Source organism: Tamandua tetradactyla, chromosome 6, assembly GCF_023851605.1.
Source record: "Tamandua tetradactyla isolate mTamTet1 chromosome 6, mTamTet1.pri, whole genome shotgun sequence".
Classification (NCBI taxonomy): Eukaryota; Metazoa; Chordata; class Mammalia; order Pilosa; family Myrmecophagidae; genus Tamandua; species Tamandua tetradactyla.
In genome coordinates this window covers 87,808,409-87,826,379 of record NC_135332.1, presented here as the reverse complement: position 1 = coordinate 87,826,379, position 17,971 = coordinate 87,808,409, and the positions used below count along the sequence as shown (strand labels likewise).

At 43.8% G+C, this 17,971-nt stretch overlaps 1 protein-coding gene across 7 annotated transcripts in view; it reads right to left on the bottom strand.

Moving 5' to 3' along the window:
• Nucleotides 1-17,971, bottom strand: part of TRAPPC9 (trafficking protein particle complex subunit 9) — an 889,500-nt gene that overhangs the window by 154,388 nt on the left and 717,141 nt on the right. The window lies entirely within an intron of this gene.

The window sequence follows — 17,971 nt, the reverse complement described above, 5'->3', positions numbered from 1 at the left end:
ACGACACTCCCAATCCATGGACTGAGTTGGCAAAAGAAATAGTCAAAATATCACCATTCGATTCTCCTAATGCTTCACTTGTATGAAGCCAGGCTCTGGGGGATAATGTTTTGGACACCTTTACAGAGTTTTGTAGAAATAAGAGTTATAGAGATGTTGGTTGGTTGTTGTTAGATACACTGTCTACATTAAGGGGTGAAAGGGATGGGCTTAAGGCTTCAAACGAGAAAGATGTCTGAAAGATGCAGATATTTCTATGAGTATCCTGAAGGAAAATCTTATTTCCTGTAGCTGTAGACTTGAGATCTCTGAAAATCAGACTCAGAATCTTATTGTTAGAGTAGCAACCTTACAACGTAAACTGAAATCTCAATGTTGCATGGTGTCTGCCGTTAAAGTGAGGGCATTGATTGGAAAGGAGTGGGACCCTGAAAAATGGGATGGTGACATACGGATTGATAATGATGTTGGGGGTGAGGGTGAAACCCTAGGTCATGCTGAGTCTTCTCTAGATAACCCTATAATAGTCTAACCTGAGTACACAGCTGCCCACCTCCAGCCTGTCTTGAGGAGTTGGCCATCCAGCCTCCACCTGAAGGGATTAGCCCTATAGTGATTAATCCTGTTTCACCAGATGAAACTGCAAATGAATGCCCTGAAGCAAATGGCTTGGAAGATATTTCTAATTCTTTTCATGACCCACCCCCACCACCCCTCATTTCTTCCAGATCTATAACTAGACTAAAGTCCCAACAAACCTCTACAGGTGAGGTACAAAGTATCACTCATGAGGAGGTACGTTATACTCCAAAAAGAACTGTGTGAGTTTTCCAATTTATATAGACAGAAATCAGGGGAATATGTGTGGCAATTGATTTTAAGGGTGTGAGATAATGGTGGGAGGAATATAAGGCTAGATCAGGCTGAATTTATTGATATGGGCCCACTAAGCAGAGATTCTGCATTCAACGTTATAGCTTGAGGGGTTAGAAAAGGTATTAACAGTTTGTTTGGATGGTTGGTTGAAACCATCAAAAGGTGGCTGATGTTACCTGAGGTTGAAATGCCAGAACTGCCTTGATATAATGTAAACGAGGGGATCCAGAGGCTTAGACAGATTGGAAAGTTAGAGTGGATTTATCATGCAAAGTCTGCTCTTACACCCCAGGAATGTCCAGAGGATGCACCTTTTACCAGAACAGTGAGAAATAAATTTGTGAGACTAGCGCCATCATCCCTGAAGAGCTCTGTGGTTGCACATCTCTGTAGGTCAGATATTACTGTAGGAATGGCTGTCACTGAGCTGGAATCCTTAAACACAATGGGGATGACTGGATCCAGAGTTGGTAAAAGCCAGGTGGCAGCACTTAATCGCCAAAGACAGGGTAGATGAGGCTATTATAATAGACAGCAAACTCAAAGCAGGTGTCAAAATTATATGACTCAAGGAGATTTGTGGCAATGGCTAGTAAATCATGGGGTACCTAGAAATACAATAGAAGGGCAGTCTACTAAATTCTTGTTCGAGCTGTATAAAAAGAGTTCTAGGTCAAGTGAACAGAAGTTTAACCTGAATTACAAAAACACAGAGTCATGGCCCCTTAATTGATTTCCAGACTTGAAACAGTTTACAGGCCCAGAGCCCCTTGAATGAAGGGGAGGCCAGGTACCTTTGGGGGAGAACCCTGTTACACTGCCACAAATTTATACTGTTAATCTTCCTCCAAGCCTTCCCCAAGGAGACCGACGGCCTTTTACCAGGATAACTGTGCATTGAGGAAAAGGAAATGATCAGATATTTTGGGGATTATTAGACACTGGTTCAGAAGTGACATTAATTCCAGGGAACATGGAATGGGTAGTGGAAGAAGGTAGTGATAAATATGAACTTCGACCACATGATCAATTACAGAAACAAGGACTGTAATGCTGTTTTGTTCATGTTATACTATTTAAGTTGTAAGATATCAAGTTTAAGAATGAATGTTGCCAAAGGATTTGTGCCCTGTTCTGGAGAGATTCAATGTGTTTCCAGTTATATGGAGGACAGTTGAGTATTGTTAGGTAAAAGAAAAAAATGTGTGTTTTATTGTTTTTATTTGGAAATTGGGTATGGTTTAAGGTGATATACATAGCTACCAAGTTGACAAGGGGTGGACTATCATGGTCAGGTTCATGTGTCAACTTGGCCAAGTACCTGTTTGTCTGGTTGGGCAAGTGCTGGCCTGTCTGTCGCAATAAGGACATTTCACAGAATTAGATCATGATCACATCAGCTGCATCCACAGCTGATTCCATTTGTAATCAGCCAAAGGGTAGTGTCTTCTGCAATGAGTTGAGTGATGTTTAATCTAATCATGGGAAGCCTTTTAAGGTGGATTCAAAAGAGACAGGCTCTTCCTGTTTCGGCTGGTGAGCCTCTCCTGTGGAGTTCGTCCAGACCCTCCATCAGAAGCATTGGCTTCACAGCCTGCCCTGCGAATTTTGGGCTCTGCGTTCCTGTGGTCATGTGAGGCACTTTTATAAATTTTATATTTGCAAGTGTTCCCTGTTGATTCTGTTTCTCCAGAGAACCCTAACTAATACAATCATAAATGACTTCCTGGAAGACATGAGCACAGGACAGAGCTAGTTGACCACAGGTGGACAGGTGAGGGGACAGAATGGCAGAGAGCCAATGAGAAGGAGCCTGCCAGCAGCTCTGCAGGGCTGGAGCCCTGAAGGGTGCAGTGGGTGGGGAGCGAGTTTTTGGGCTTCATTTTAGGGGACAAGAGACAGGGGCCAGTGGCAGGGCCTGGGACATGGGAAGGTCATTACCATGAGGGAGGTCTTTGGATAGCAGGAGAGAATATGGTTTACTGTAGGAGGGGGCTAGAGGCAGGGAGTCTACTAGAGAGGCCTCTGCAATGACCTTGGTGGGAGGGCCAGGCCATGACAGGGCCGGGCCTAAAGGAGGCTGTGATGGTGGGATAAGGGTAAGCTGATTCCCTTCCTGCCAGCCAGCCAGGAACAAAGCTTACCTGCGGTGGCAGCTATGCCCAGCCCAAGCCCACATAATAACATTGTTTATCAGCTGGATGATCTTTGCCAGCCAAAGCCCCCAGGTGCCTCAGGCTGTGTTTGGCAGGACAATGGATGCTTGGCAGAGTAATGAATGCCTGGGTTCCTAAGCTGGGAAACGGCCCTCCTTCTTGGTTCTCTGGCTGCTCCAGACAGCTGCACAAACATGGGGTCAGACTTCTCTCTCCTTGAGCATGTTTCCCTGCCAGGTTGTTCAAGAAGCCATTTATTCCACAGATACTGCAGGATTTCTTCTGTGCGGTCCTTGGAAAAACAAGAGGCTTCATCTTCTGGTACAGTAAGTCCCCACTGATCCACGTCCAGACATCCCATTCAATTACTCTCATCTCAAACAACAACATATGTTTTCCTTCTCCAAACCCTTCAATACAAGGATTTGGAAAGGCTACAAGATCCAGAGATGTAAAATTTCCTGTGATATGGAGGACTCAGGAGTTATTTATTTATATTTCTCTTATAAAGAAACAATGGAAGAACTGGAAAAGACTGGAATCTCTGTCATCTATTTTTAGCAAAGTATGTATCTTGAAGATTACTCTCTTATCTAAGGGACACAACACATCTGAGATGAGGTGACACAGGCCAAGTCCTATGGTTGGAGCCTGACAGACAATAATTCAAATGCTGCTCTGGGCCTTACCAGCTGGGTGACCTCAGAGTCCTCAGTTTCCACCTCTGTGAAGTGAGATGGTAACACCTGCTACATGCAACCACTAGGGAAAAACACAGTGGTGTTTGTGAAGCATGTAGCAGAGTATGCAGCACACAGCAAGCCCTGCAGAGCAGTGGGACCCCTACCCACCAGTGCTGCCTCTCCTACTGGGAAGATGGGTTTGAGTTTCCTGATGCTGGATGTAAAATCTCAGCAAATGGAAAGGGCTTTGGACAGTGAAGGCCAGATAATTGATGCTGTGGTCTCCACCTGGTTCAGAGCAGGTCATTTCTCCACAGAGAGTCTGCCCTCTCTGCTGGGATGAAAATGCTCTATGCCAGAAGTGATGCCCCTGGAGAGAAGTCACCGCTCCTGTGTACATAAGCCTGTGTGAAGCACATGAAGATCAGAGCCCCAGGATGCTGGAAATAATTATCAACAGGTACAAGGATGACAGAAAAAGCTCATAGGAACATGTATGCAAGCTTTACCAGGAAGCTTACACGAAACTTTGTAAGAAGTCCAGCGACCTGAGCTTTATTTGTATTTGCTGATTAGCAACAATTCAAACCAGCAGCCTAAATTCTCTTGATTTCAATTTGATTAGATGACAGCAGAGCAGAAGAGGCAGAACTCAAGAAGACTCAGAGCAAGAAGCCATCATCACAATTAGGGCTCCCCATAGAGTCTTATGGAAAGAGCCACTGGAAGCTTGCTCTCGGGTGTGAGAGCACCTTTACAAATGAACAGAGGCTTCCTCCCTCTCCCCTGCAGTGGAAGTGATTTGGTTTCACCTAATTAGGTCTGATAGGAATGCCACCTTTTTCCCCAACAAGTCTATGAATTCCTTGAAGGAGTTCTCTCATCTATCCATCAACCTACCCACCCAACCATCCATTCATCCACAAAACAAATATTTATAGAAGGCTTACTATTTACCACTCCTTCTACAAATATTCCTTTTGAGCCCAGTCTGTCGGAGATGAACATGACTTGGGTTTTATCTCCTATGAGTTGACAGATAGCGTGAGATAGGCACAGATAATTATAGGAGAACACGAAAGAGCTCCAATGGGGAGAGGGACAGAGACTGGAGAGCAATGAAAGGAGCATTTCAGAGAAGAGGTAACCATGTCCCTGGGCCTGGAAGAATAAATATGAGTGAAGCACCAAAAGGGTATGAAAATATGGCAAATAAAGGGAATAATATAAGCAAAGTCACGGACCAAATGTCACAATGAGTATGATGCTGTTTTGCCCCTTCTGCTCAGCTGCCCTCCATTCCTGCCTTCCCTTCCTTTCCCCCATGGAACAATTTAGTACTGAGGCCACTGGGTAGGGTGGAACCAGGGGGGATGCTGGGCCTGGGCAGGACACCAGGCCCCAAACCTGAGAGGAGGGTGCTCACCCAGAAGGGCTGCCTGGTCTGGGGTGTTGGGGCACAAGCAAGATGAGGGGGGCAAGAACCACTGGTATCCATAGGGCAGGTCACGTTCAGTAAGAAGTTGAGGTCCTAAGAGAGTGGGGGAAGGGTAATGGTGGAGATCAGAGATTGGCTACATATGGGCGATTGAAAGATAAGTAACTATAATAAGAATAATGAAAGCCAGATTTCTCAGTGCTGAGGAAGTGAAGTACAAATAAGGAAAAGGAACAAACTGGAATGAACCTTGTGGTGTTGGAGTGGGATTAAAGGTGTCACTGTGAACTCCTGGCTTTCCGTATATATAGGCAGAGAAATAAACAGAGATGTTAAGAGTGTGTGTGGGTGTGTATGTGTGGGTGTATCTACATGTATATTTCCTGCCCTGTCCCTGACAGGGCTTGGGAGTAGCAACAACCCTGTAGGAATAAGCACCCCAAGTGTCTGGATTTGGTTTTCTAACTACCATTTGTCACTAAAAGGAACTAGAGCTCCTTGGAGAAAAGGCTGATGCCAGGGCCACGACAGGAAAAGTTCAGAATTAACCTGGGATGTCTTTTTGTGCCAGAAAGTGAAGAAGTCCTCCAAGAACGAGAGCTACATGTCAAGAGGAGACAAGGGTCTGCTTGAAGGGGCTCCCACTGATCAAATCTGGGACAATTTGAGCATCAAAATAAATAAAGATGGATTTGAGATCTCAGAGACTGTCTTCTAGTCCTTGCTTTTAAAGGACATGCCCATACCACATGAATGGACACAAGGCATTCATGGCGAAACAGGACATGCAGTGGTGTCATTTGAATTCACCTCTCAAAATCTACTGTCAATCAAATATTAAAAACTTAAAGAATGTAATTTAATAAGGTAGAGCTAATTCATCTATTTTCACTGCAATAGCCTTAAAAAAAAAAAAAAGACTATATCCTTTATTTAAATGTCCATGGAGCAGTCATAAAAAAAAAAAAAGAAAAGAAAAAAACTAGCCATAAATAAAACCTCAGTAAATCCCAAGAGGTGAAAACAGGACTAAACTGATAACAACATCTTTATATTAGGAAGTAAACATTAAATCAGAAAACAAAACAAAACAAAAATACTTTGGAAAGCCTTTTTTAAAACTACCTTTTAAACAGCTCTTGGGACAAATATGAAATCTTAACTACAATTGCAAAATGCCTAAAAAATAAATGTAAAAGCATTAAGTGCCAGAACATGGTATAAAATTAAAGTGGTCATCACAGGAAAATGCATAGCCTTAAATACTTAATATTAATATATAAGAAAATTTAAATAAATGAATTAAATACAGAACTTTATAAATGAGGGGGGAAATACAATAAGCCCAAGTAAAACAAAAAGAAGAAATCAATAAAAGTAGAAGCAAAAAATTGAATTAGAAAAGAGAAAAATAGTAGAATTAATTAATAAAGTATAGCATCTGAGCATCAGCTTAATCAAGAAATAAAGGGGTGGAAACAAAAATATGTAAAAGAACTAACAAGAGCAGGGAGATTATTTCAGGCAACGAAGCAGTTAAAATACCTATATGTTTTTTTAATGAGCTAGATAAGCTTCTTCTGAAGTTATATGAAAACAAATATGAAAGATTAACAAGGATAATGACATCAAGGAAAGATTACATATAGCAGATATTAAAATATATAATAAAGGGAATATGCAATATACAATAAAGTATATAATAATTACAAGGGTGGTTATGGGATCATGGGTAAATAGATCAATGGAATAGAGTCCAAAAATTTCCCTAAACACATATAAGAAAAGTGTCACTGCAGATTAGTGGAGAAAGATCGATCATTTATTAAATGTTCTGGGGACCAGCTTCCTGGAAAAAGAAAGGGAGGCTCCATGCTGCACAGCTCATGACTTAATAAATTCTGGATAAAGAAAAGATGTAAACACTAAAACAAATGAGCCCATCAAAGTATTAGAAACATGGAGACTTTTTTTTTTTTAAATAACCTAAACAGGGAAGGTCTTTCTAACTATGACACAGAAACAGAAGATATTTTTAAAGAGAGTGATAAATTTGAAATAAATATTCTCTAGTGTGACTCGTTCATGTGAGGGATGACACCCTTACAAGGATATTTATTGCAATAATATTTATAATAGTAAAATACGAGAAATAACTTAAGGGTCCATCCAAAGGGGCAGAGTAAATAAATTATTTATACATTTTATCCAGTTGTTAAAAAGAGGTGTCAGCTCTGTTCAGATTCATATGGAATGATATCCAAGAAATATCAACACGTGGTAGAACACCTATCATATGCTACCATTTGAGGAAAGAAAATGGAGAGTTTGCCTGGAGGGATTCATCAGAAACAGCAAACAGTGCTTGTGCATGTTCTCCCTTTGCACACTAAATAAACCCAACGGACGTGGGCCTGTGGAGGCTACGAGTTAGAGGAGGGCACTCTACTTTTGCCCCTAGCCTCTCCCCTGAGGTGAGTAGCATGGCGAGAGGGGCTGTTCCCTGAGTAGGGCCTGCTGCTAACTTACTGGGTAGTTGTGGGCAAGTCATGCAATCTTTTTAGGTTTCAAGTCTTCACTCTGTAAACAAGGAAGTCTCATGGGGTAGTTGTGACATGAAGTATGGTTAACACGTTACAGAGAGGATTCCCAATAAAGGTAGTTATGCTGCTGCTGCTGAAAGCCTGAAAGCCAAGGTGTGTCCTGGCTTTGTGGCTAGTTTGGTTATGACCTGGGTGCAGGTGCCTGGCCCAGTTTTGGAAGGCACGGAACATACTATTTTTAGCTAGTTCTTATTGGCTCTCTGTTTATGGGAGATTGGTTATTTGGAATCTGGCACTTAGCCTTTTCTCAGAACTTAAGAGATTCCCTCGTGCCTGCCCTCTGCTCAGTGCCTGGGAGCAGGTGTGCTGTGCCAGTGTGGGTGCTGAGCCTCTCCGCTCCTGCTGGACACTCAAACCCAGCCAGGCCCATAAAGCCTGAGGGTACCAGCAATGCAACAGCTCATAGCACCAGGGAGAGGCTGTCAGAACCTCTGGCTTCTGATTTGGAGTCAGAAATTAGAAGGCCTGCCCTTCTTTCCCACAAGAACCTAAAATGGAACCTACCACAGAAATCCCCCTTCCACAAAGAAGAGGTCTCTTAAAGAAAGTGGCAAGCAGCTGGAGGAGGGGAAGCTGAGGCACCCAAGGGATGCACCCCTGAACCTAGCACAAACTGGCATACAGAAGGCATTCAGTAGATATTGGATGGATGGACAGAGGGATAGGAGGATGCACAGATGAATGGATGGACAGACAGACAGATGGATGGTAAAGTAAGAGAACAGAAGTACAACAGTGTTTCATACTAGTTGTGAAGTTACTGCTGAGACTGGGGAGCCCCGGCTCAGTCCCTTAGCCCCTCTCTGGCTCCTTTCCCCATTTTCAGAAAGAATATATCACAATCTACTGCTTATCTCCTTCATCTGAGATAGAGTGTCTGAAGAGGAAAAATCACTCACTTAACCTGCCCCTGTGGCAGCATCCCCACCCATATCAACGAACCTCATAGGTGCTGACTAACCCTTTCGCGGGGAGCAGATGTTTGGGGACATGAGCTGTGCCGAGGAAACTGACAGCCCAGTGCTGTTGCTAAGCTACCTGGGAACAAGGCAGAGGCATAGCAGGACAGCCACACCCGACAAGGAAGCCTGCGGCTCACACGGCCACAGGCCATTGCTGACTTTCTTGTGTGGCTGGATAGACACTGGCTCAGAAGCCATTCTCTTGCTCCCTCTCACAAGCTGTCCAAGACATGATTCTGTTCAGTTACTTGTCATAGCCATTCTGTATGATCCTCAGATTAAGAACAACCACCACCTCCCTACAAACACAAGACCTACAAAGTTATGCCATTTGATGCAAGGACACTTTCCAGGAGTGGGGTGGGCATGCCTCTCTACAGAGCTTCAGAACCGCTGGGGATGGAGTCCCTCCACAGGGGCAGTGGTACAAAGTTGTGGCTGCCTGGCATTCCTGACCCTGGACCCCTGAATCCCACAGGCTGAATGCAGAGGTCGCCATGTGGATAAAAGGAGCAATGTTCACACATTAGGGACTCCAGCTTCTTCCAAGCGTGGCTGCCAGCAGGGAGGCCTCTGTGTGCCGTTGGTTTGCCATGCCTCCTAAGTGAGCTGCTAGCTTTGCCAGAAGATGGTGGCTAGAGGAATTGGACTCCACCTCTTGCCTCTCTACTTGCATGATGCCTGCACATGCTTTTCCTCCAGCCACACCAGGTTGTGTATGAGCAATCCATTTATTGGCCTGGGTCCCTACCCCATACCAGCCCTGGAGTTTTCAGAAGCATAGATCTCGGTTCATTTATTTTTGGATTTCTAGCACCTATACCAGTGCCTGGTGCACAGCAGATGTTAAAGAGATACATATGGGATGAATGACAAACCAATTTATCAAACAATCAATGTAATCAATGTATTTCATATCAGTAGCAGGACTTGCCCTCTGAGCTTGCTTCTTAGTTTGTAAGAGGGGATGTTAATGCTGTCCACAGGCCCTGGGGGACTTGGACAGCAAGGTGTCCCAGAGACAAGAGGACAGCAGGCTCCTGGTTGCCAGGCACTCAGTGTCCAGAGCCTAAGTTACCAGGTGCCTCCCTTGTTCCAAGATGGGAGCCCTTCATCCCTGCAGCATGGCCTCAATCAACAGCTCCTGGGTGGGGACTGCTCAGAGGTTATGTGGAGAATGAGATTTTAGACAGAGCTATAAAGAAAAAGTGTTAACAGAAGAAGAAGGAGGTAGAGTGTAGAGTGTGTCCATCCAAACCTGTGTGGCAGGTAGGTGAGGCTCTTTTGTGCCATGGCCAGGTGACCATGGAAACAGCTGTGAGCTGGTCCTCACAGCAGACACTCAGGGAGTACACTGGACTTCTGTACCAGGCATGGGAAGCCCCAGCCTATGCGTCCTCATCTCCCTTCCCCACCTCATTGGAGGGCCTTGCACCACTCCCCCCACACACACACCCAGTTTCCAGGACCACTCACACACCTGAGACAGGAGGCATCTTGGCAGGTTAGACTCAGAGTCCTGCTCTGGGGCCTTGCCCCTCCCCTCCCTATACCCTAGCCCCTTCCCTCCCTATACCCTTGCCCCTCCCCTCCCTATACCCTAGCCCCTCCCTCAGTTTCCTGGCCTTGCCTTGGAATATTTTAATGAAGTTCACATGGTCCTGAATTCACACCCCAGAATCTCAGTGCTTTCCTCTCTACAATGTGATACCAACAGTGATTCAGGTGAACCCCCAGAGCTGCGCTGGGTCTCTGTCTAGCCTCCCAGGCCCAGCCTCCCAGGCTTTCACTCGGTCCACAGTGCATCTGAGAGCCATGTGAACCATGTGCTCCACTAGAATCACAAGGTAATTTATTCACACCTTTACTGAAGGACACAGGTACACTCAGCATCTCCAAATTACAAATGAGAAAACCGAGGTGCAGATAACTTTACTACTTGCCAAAGTAAAATCACACCAGGAGGAAACAGCAGAATGAGACTGTGAACGCAAGTCGGCTCAGCTCCAAAGTCAAGCTCATGTGGGCCACAGGGATTGCTGTAGTTTGCTTGCAGTAAAAGCTGAACACTCTGCTATCTGCCAATATCCCATAAAATGTTAATAATTTAAAGGAATCTGTGCTGAGGGAATAGCCCCAAAACACAGAAAAGGCTTTATATACAAACCACAGCATATAACTCATATAAGAATAAACATTTTGAAACAACCTAAACATAAGTTTAATAAACAATAAACATTAAGTTATTACATAATCTCATATCCACTTGAGGAAATACAGCATGGCCATTAAAACTAAGTGCAGTATGAAGATGGTGGTGTGGGGAGATGTGGAATTTAGTTTGTCCTCTAGGGCAGTTAGTAAATAGCCAAGAAAGGTCTGGAACAACTGTTTGGGGAACTTTCGTGCACGAGTCAGGAATGGGGGTGAAGCACAGAGATCACAGAGCAGAACTGTAAGTAAAATCTCCCAAACTGTGGAGGCTGGCACCCCTCCCCCACAAGTACAGCAGGCTTTTTGGAGTCACTTTCCCAAGGGAGAAAGCAGCAGTCTTTACTAGGAGCAAGGGAAGGTAGCTCAACCAATCTCCAATTGTGCATTTAATTAACAAATGCCAGCTGTGGAATACAAGCTCTGAGCACATAAACCCAGAGCAAGCATGAAAGGAACGAGAGGTCTCTCTAAGCAGAGGGGAGGCAGGACTGGGGGGGGGGGGGGCGCGGATGGAGAGGGAACAAACAGAGGCTTTTGGAGTTGGCCAAACTCAGAATGCTGGAAAAGGGCTGTGCACCCAAGAAAAGGGACCACAGAGCTGGGTACCAATACTGGCTCTTGATTAGCAAGCCTGGAGGTGGAGGTGAGGTGGTAGTGCTGGGGACTGCTCTGAAAAGAATTTTTTTTTAACTTTTCTTTCTGGATTTTTTTCTAACTCCCCTCCCTCCCTCCCTTCCTTCCTTCCTACTCCCTTTCTAGCAGTCCATTAAAGAAATCCACAGACTTACATTGTCAGCACTGCCCCAGGCAAGGCAGAATTAAGGTATGTCTGAGACACAAAATAACTGGTCAGATAAAGGAGAAAGTTCTCTAAAGACTTATCTTCTACAAGAAAAGGGATGGGGTTGGGGGGCAGGGCCCAGCACAAGTGGTAACTCTCATTTAGAGAATTCAGAACTCTGGGGCTAGAAAACAGAAAAATATTAGGCCCACCTTCTGCTTCACCCTCTGTCTCAACCATGCCCCTGGCAGGGACAAGGTCTGCTGAGAATTAAAGGCTCTACACAACTTTATGCTGTTGGGGAGCTGAGGGCTGACAAGCACCATCCTCTGGGCAGGACAGGAAAGTACCTAATTAGAAGCCTTCACTGGGAGGACTGGTAGCCTGCTGGGTCTCATCCTCAGTTAAACTTAATACTGATTATGCTCCCTTCATGAGTCCTAAGCCTGCCTTGTCTGGGAAAATCAAAACATATTGAGGAGGCAATGGTGGCTTAGTGGCAGAGTTCTCACCTGCCATGCCAGAGACATGGATTCGATTCCTGGTGCCAGCTCATGCAAAAACAAACAAACAAAAAAAAAAAACCTTGAGGAATGCAGCAAAGGTAGTGCTGAGAGGAAGATTTATTGCCCAAAATACCTATATTAAATAGAAGAAAGAGCAAAAATTGAGGAATTAATGGCTCACCTGGAGGAACTAGAAAAAGAATAGCAAACTAACCCAAAAGAAAACATAAGGCAAGAAATAACAAGGATTAGAGCAGGAATAAATGAAATTGAGAACATATAGAGAGAACCAAGGAAACCAGAAGTTGGTTCTTTGAGAAAATCAATAAAATAGATAGACATTTAGCTAGGCTCACAAAGAGAGAGAGAGTGAGAGAGAGAGCAAGAGAGAGAGGGCAAAAGCAAGAAAGTGAGAGAGAGAGAGGATATAAATAAATAAAATCAGAAAAGGGAGTGGGGACAGAACTACTGAACCTGCAGAAATAAAGGACATAATGAGAGGATATTATGAGCAAAAATATGCTAAAAGTGAGGCAACTTAGATGAAATGGATAACTTCCTAGAAAAGCATAAACGACAAAACTAATGACTCAAGAATAAATAGAAGACTTCAACAAATCAATCATAAGTAAAGAGATTAAAAAAAGAAAATCTAGAATGAGAAGGCCTCACCTTGAATCTACCAAGCACTGAAGAAAGAATTAGTGACCAATCCTGCTCAAACTCTTCAAAAAAACTGAAGAGGAAAAGCTACCTAACTGATTCTATGAAGCCAACATCACGCTAATACCAAAGACAGACAAAGAAAAGAAAATTACAGACCAATCTCTTCAATGAATATGGATGCAAAAGTCCTCAACAAAATACTTGCAAACTGAATCCAGAAACACATTAAAAGAATTATACACCATGATGAAGTGGGTTTTATGTCAGGTATGCAAGGCTGGTTCAACACCAGAAAATCAATTAAGGTAACATATCACATCAATAAATCAAAGTGGAAAAACCACATGATTATCTTGATTGATGCAGAAAAGGCATCTGATAAAATTCAACATCATTTCTTGATGAAAACACTTCAAAGAACATCTTAAGAAGGAAAAATAGAGGAATAGTTCACATCCCTCTGGAAATGCACTCAAAAGATTTAGCAAGGGATCCAAGATGGCGTCTTAGTAAGGTACATGCGTCTTAGTTCCTCCGACTCCAAATCAACTAATAGGTGAACAGAAACAGTACAGAACAGCTCCCGGGGCTACAGCAGGGAATGGACACACAGCGTAACCCAGTCTGGGCTGGTTAGTCTGACTGCGAAACTCGGCTGCGGTGAGTGAGATCCCCGAGCGGCGGGCGATTTCCCGAGCAGCCGCAGCTGCGGCGGTCCGAGCTAATCCCTCCCTCCTTCCTGGGCTGGCTGAGGGACGCGGAGAGACAAGCTTCCCAGCCAAGGCGGCCGGTGCCACACTTTTGCGGGCGGCTTCGAGTCTTGGCTTCGAGTCCGCGACTACGAGTCTCGGATCAGAGGGCTATCCAAAGTCTGGGCGGGCAAGTCTGACTGCGAGACTTGGCTGCGGCGAGACCCCCGAGCGGCCGCAGCTGCGGCGGTCCGAGCTAATCCCTCCCTCCTTCCCGGGCTGGCTGAGAGACTCGGAGAGACAAGCTTCCCAGCCAAGGCGGCCGGCGCCACACTTTTGCGGGCGGCTTCGAGTCCGCAGCTACGAGTCTCGGATCAGAGGGCTATCCAAAGTCTGGTCTGGCAAGTCTGACTGCGACTCTTGGCTGCGGCGAGACCCCCGAGCAGCACGTGATTTGCCGAGCAGCCGCAGCTGCGGCGGTCCAAGCTAATCCCTCCCTCCTTCCCGGGCCGGCTGAGAGTATCGGAGAAGCAAGTTTCCCAAGCCGAGGCAGGCGGCGCCCTTCTTTTGCGGGCGGCTTCGAGTCTTGGCTTTGAGTCCGCGGCTACGAATCTCAGATCAGAGGGCTATCCAAAGTCTGGGCTGACTAGACTGACTGCGAGACTCGGCTGCGGTGAGACCCCCGAGCGGCGCGTGATTTCCCGATCAGCGGCAGCTGCGGTGGTCCGAGCTACACCCTCCCTCCTTTCCAGGCCGGCTGAGAGTATCGGAGAAGCAAGTTTCCCAAGCCGAGGCAGGCGGCACCCCTCTTTTGCGGGCGGCTTCGAGTCTCTGCTTCGAGTCCGCGGATACGAGTCTCGGATAGGAGGGCTATCCAAGCCGTGGTAGCCCCCCTCCACGGGAGGCTTCCTGGTCCGGTGGGGAATCCCCCAGGCCCGCTGTGGCCCTCAACCAGCCACAGGGTCCCCTCAAGCCGCGGCAGCTGACACCCCCACCACGCGCGGCCCCTGAACCAACGGAGAGAATTGGATCCGAAATCCCCAGGCCACGGAGATCGGTGACTGGGGGAGACCCATTCCAAACACTTGAGACAAACGTGTGCCACGTGCGCCACGTACTGGGCAAGATAAGAAAAAGAGATCCCAGAGATTTCACAGAAAAATCTTACAACCTTGCCGGGTCCAACACCAAGAGAAATCTGAATAAATGCCCAGACGCCAGCAGCAGAAGATAACTGTCCACGCTCAAAAGATTGAGAATATGGCTCAGTCAAAGGAACAAACCAATAGCTCAAATGAGACACAAGAGCTGAGACAACTAATGCTGAATATATGAACAGAAATGGAAAACCTCTTCAAAAATGAAATCGATAAATTGAGGGAGGACATGAAGAGGACATGGGCTGAACATAAAGAAGAAATAGAAAAACTGAAAAAACAAATCGCAGAACTTATGGAAGTGAAAGATAAAGTAGCAAACATAGAAAAAATAATGGATAGCTACAATGATAGATTTAAAGAGACAGAAGATAGAATTAGTGATTTGGAGGATGGAACATCTGAATTCCAAAAAGAAACAGAAACTATAGGGAAAAGAATGGAAAAATTTGAACAGGGTATCAGGGAACTCAAGGACAATATGAACCGCACAAATATACGTGTTGTGGGTGTCCCAGAAGGAGAAGAGAAGGGAAAAGGAGGAGAAAAACTAATGGAAGAAATTATCACTGAAAATTTCCCAACTCTTATGAAAGACCTAAAATTACAGATCCAAGAAGTGCAGCGCACCCCAAAGAGATTAGACCCAAATAGGCGTTCTCCAAGACACTTACTAGTTAGAATGTCAGAGGTCAAAGAGAAAGAGAGGATCTTGAAAGCAGCAAGAGAAAAACAATCCATTACATACAAGGGAAACCCAATAAGACTATGTGTAGATTTCTCAGCAGAAACCATGGAAGCTAGAAGACAGTGGGATGATATATTTAAAATACTAAAAGAGAAAAACTGCCAACCAAGACTCCTATATCCAGCAAAATTATCCTTCAAAAATGAGGGAGAAATTAAAACATTCTCAGACAAAAAGTCACTGAAAGAATTTGTGACCAAGAGACCAGCTCTGCAAGAAATACTAAAGGGAGCACTAGAGTCAGAACCGAAAAGACAGAAGAGAGAGATATGGAAAAGAGTGTAGAAAGAAGGAAAATCAGATATGATATATATAATACAAAAGGCAAAATGTTAGAGGAAAATATAATCCAAACAGTAATAACACTAAATGTCAATGGACTGAATTCCCCAATCAAAAGACATAGATTGGCAGAATGGATTAAAAAACAGGATCCTTCTATATGCTGTCTACAGGAAACACATCTTAGACCCAAAGATAAACATAGGTTGAAAGTGAAAGGTTGGGAAAAGATATTTCATGCAAATAACAACCAGAAAAGAGCAGGAGTGGCTATACTAATATCCAACAAATTAGACTTCAAATGCAAAACAGTTAAAAGAGACAAAGAAGGACACTATATACTAATAAAAGGAACAATTAAACAAGAAGACATAACAATCATAAATATTTACGCACCGAATCAGAATGCCCCAAAATACGTGAGGAATACACTGCAAACATTGAAAAGGGAAATAGACTCATATACCATAATAGTTGGAGACTTCAACTCACCACTCTCATCAACGGACAGAACATCTAGACAGAGGATCAACAAAGAAATAGAGAATCTGAATATTACTATAAATGAACTAGACTTAATAGACATTTATAGGACATTACATCCCACAACAGCAGGATACACCTTTTTCTCAAGTGCTCATGGATCATTCTCAAAGATAGACCATATGCTGGGTCACAAAGCAAGTCTTAACAAATTTAAAAAGATTGAAATCTTACACAACACTTTCTCGGACCATAAAGGAATGATGTTGGAAATCAATAATAGGCAAAGTGCCAGAAAATTCACAAATACGTGGAGGCTCAACAACACACTCCTAAACAACGACTGGGTCAAAGAAGAAATTGCTAGAGAAATTAGCAAATACCTCGAGGCGAATGAAAACGAAAACACAACATATCAAAACTTATGGGACGCAGCAAAGGCAGTGCTAAGAGGGAAATTTATTGCTCTAAATGCCTATATCAGAAAAGAAGAAAAGGCAAAAATTCAGGAATTAACTATCCATTTGGAAGAACTGGAGAAAGAACAGCAAGCTAACCCCAAAGCAAGCAAAAGGAAAGAAATAACAAAGATTAGAGCAGAAATAAATGAAATTGAAAACATGAAAACAATAGAGAAAATCAATAAGGCCAGAAGTTGGTTCTATGAGAAAATCAATAAGATTGATGGGCCCTTAGCAAGATTGACAAAAAGAAGAAGAGAGAGGATGCAAATAAATAAGATCAGAAATGGAAGAGGAGACATAACTACTGACCTCACAGAAATAAAGGAGGTAATAACAGGATACTATGAACAACTTTACGCTAATAAATACAACAATTTAGAGGAAATGGACGGGTTCCTGGAAAGACATGAACAACCAACTTTGACTCAAGAAGACATAGATGACCTCAACAAACCAATCACAAGTAAAGAAATTGAATTAGTCATTCAAAAGCTTCCTAAAAAGAAAAGTCCAGGACCAGACGGCTTCACATGTGAATTCTATCAAACATTCCAGAAAGAATTAGTACCAACTCTCCTCAAACTCTTCAAAAAAATCGAAGTGGAGGGAAAACTACCTAATTAATTCTATGACGCCAACATTACCCTCATACCAAAACCAGGCAAAGATATTACAAGAAAAGAAAACTACAGGCCGATCTCTCTAATGAATACAGATGCAAAAATCCTCAATAAAATTCTAGCAAATTGTATCCAACAACACATTAAAAGAATTATTCATCATGACCAAGTAGGATTCATCCCAGGTATGCAAGGATGGTTCAACATAAGAAAATCAATTAATGTAATACACCATATCAACAAATCAAAGCAGAAAAATCACATGATCATCTCAATTGATTCAGAGAAGGCATTTGACAAGATTCAACATCCTTTCCTGTTGAAAACACTTCAAAGGATAGGAATACAAGGGAACTTCCTTAAAATGATAGAGGGAATATATGAAAAACCCACAGCTAATATCATCCTTAATGGGGAAAAATTGAAAACGTTCCCCCTAAGATCAGGAACAAGACAAGGATGTCCACTATCACCACTATTATTCAACATTGTGTTGGAGGTTCTAGCCAGAGCAATTAGACAAGAAAAAGAAATACAAGGCATCAAAATTGGAAAGGAAGAAGTAAAACTATCACTGTTTGCAGATGATATGATAATATACGTCGAAAACCCGGAAAAATCCACAACAAAACTACTAGAGCTA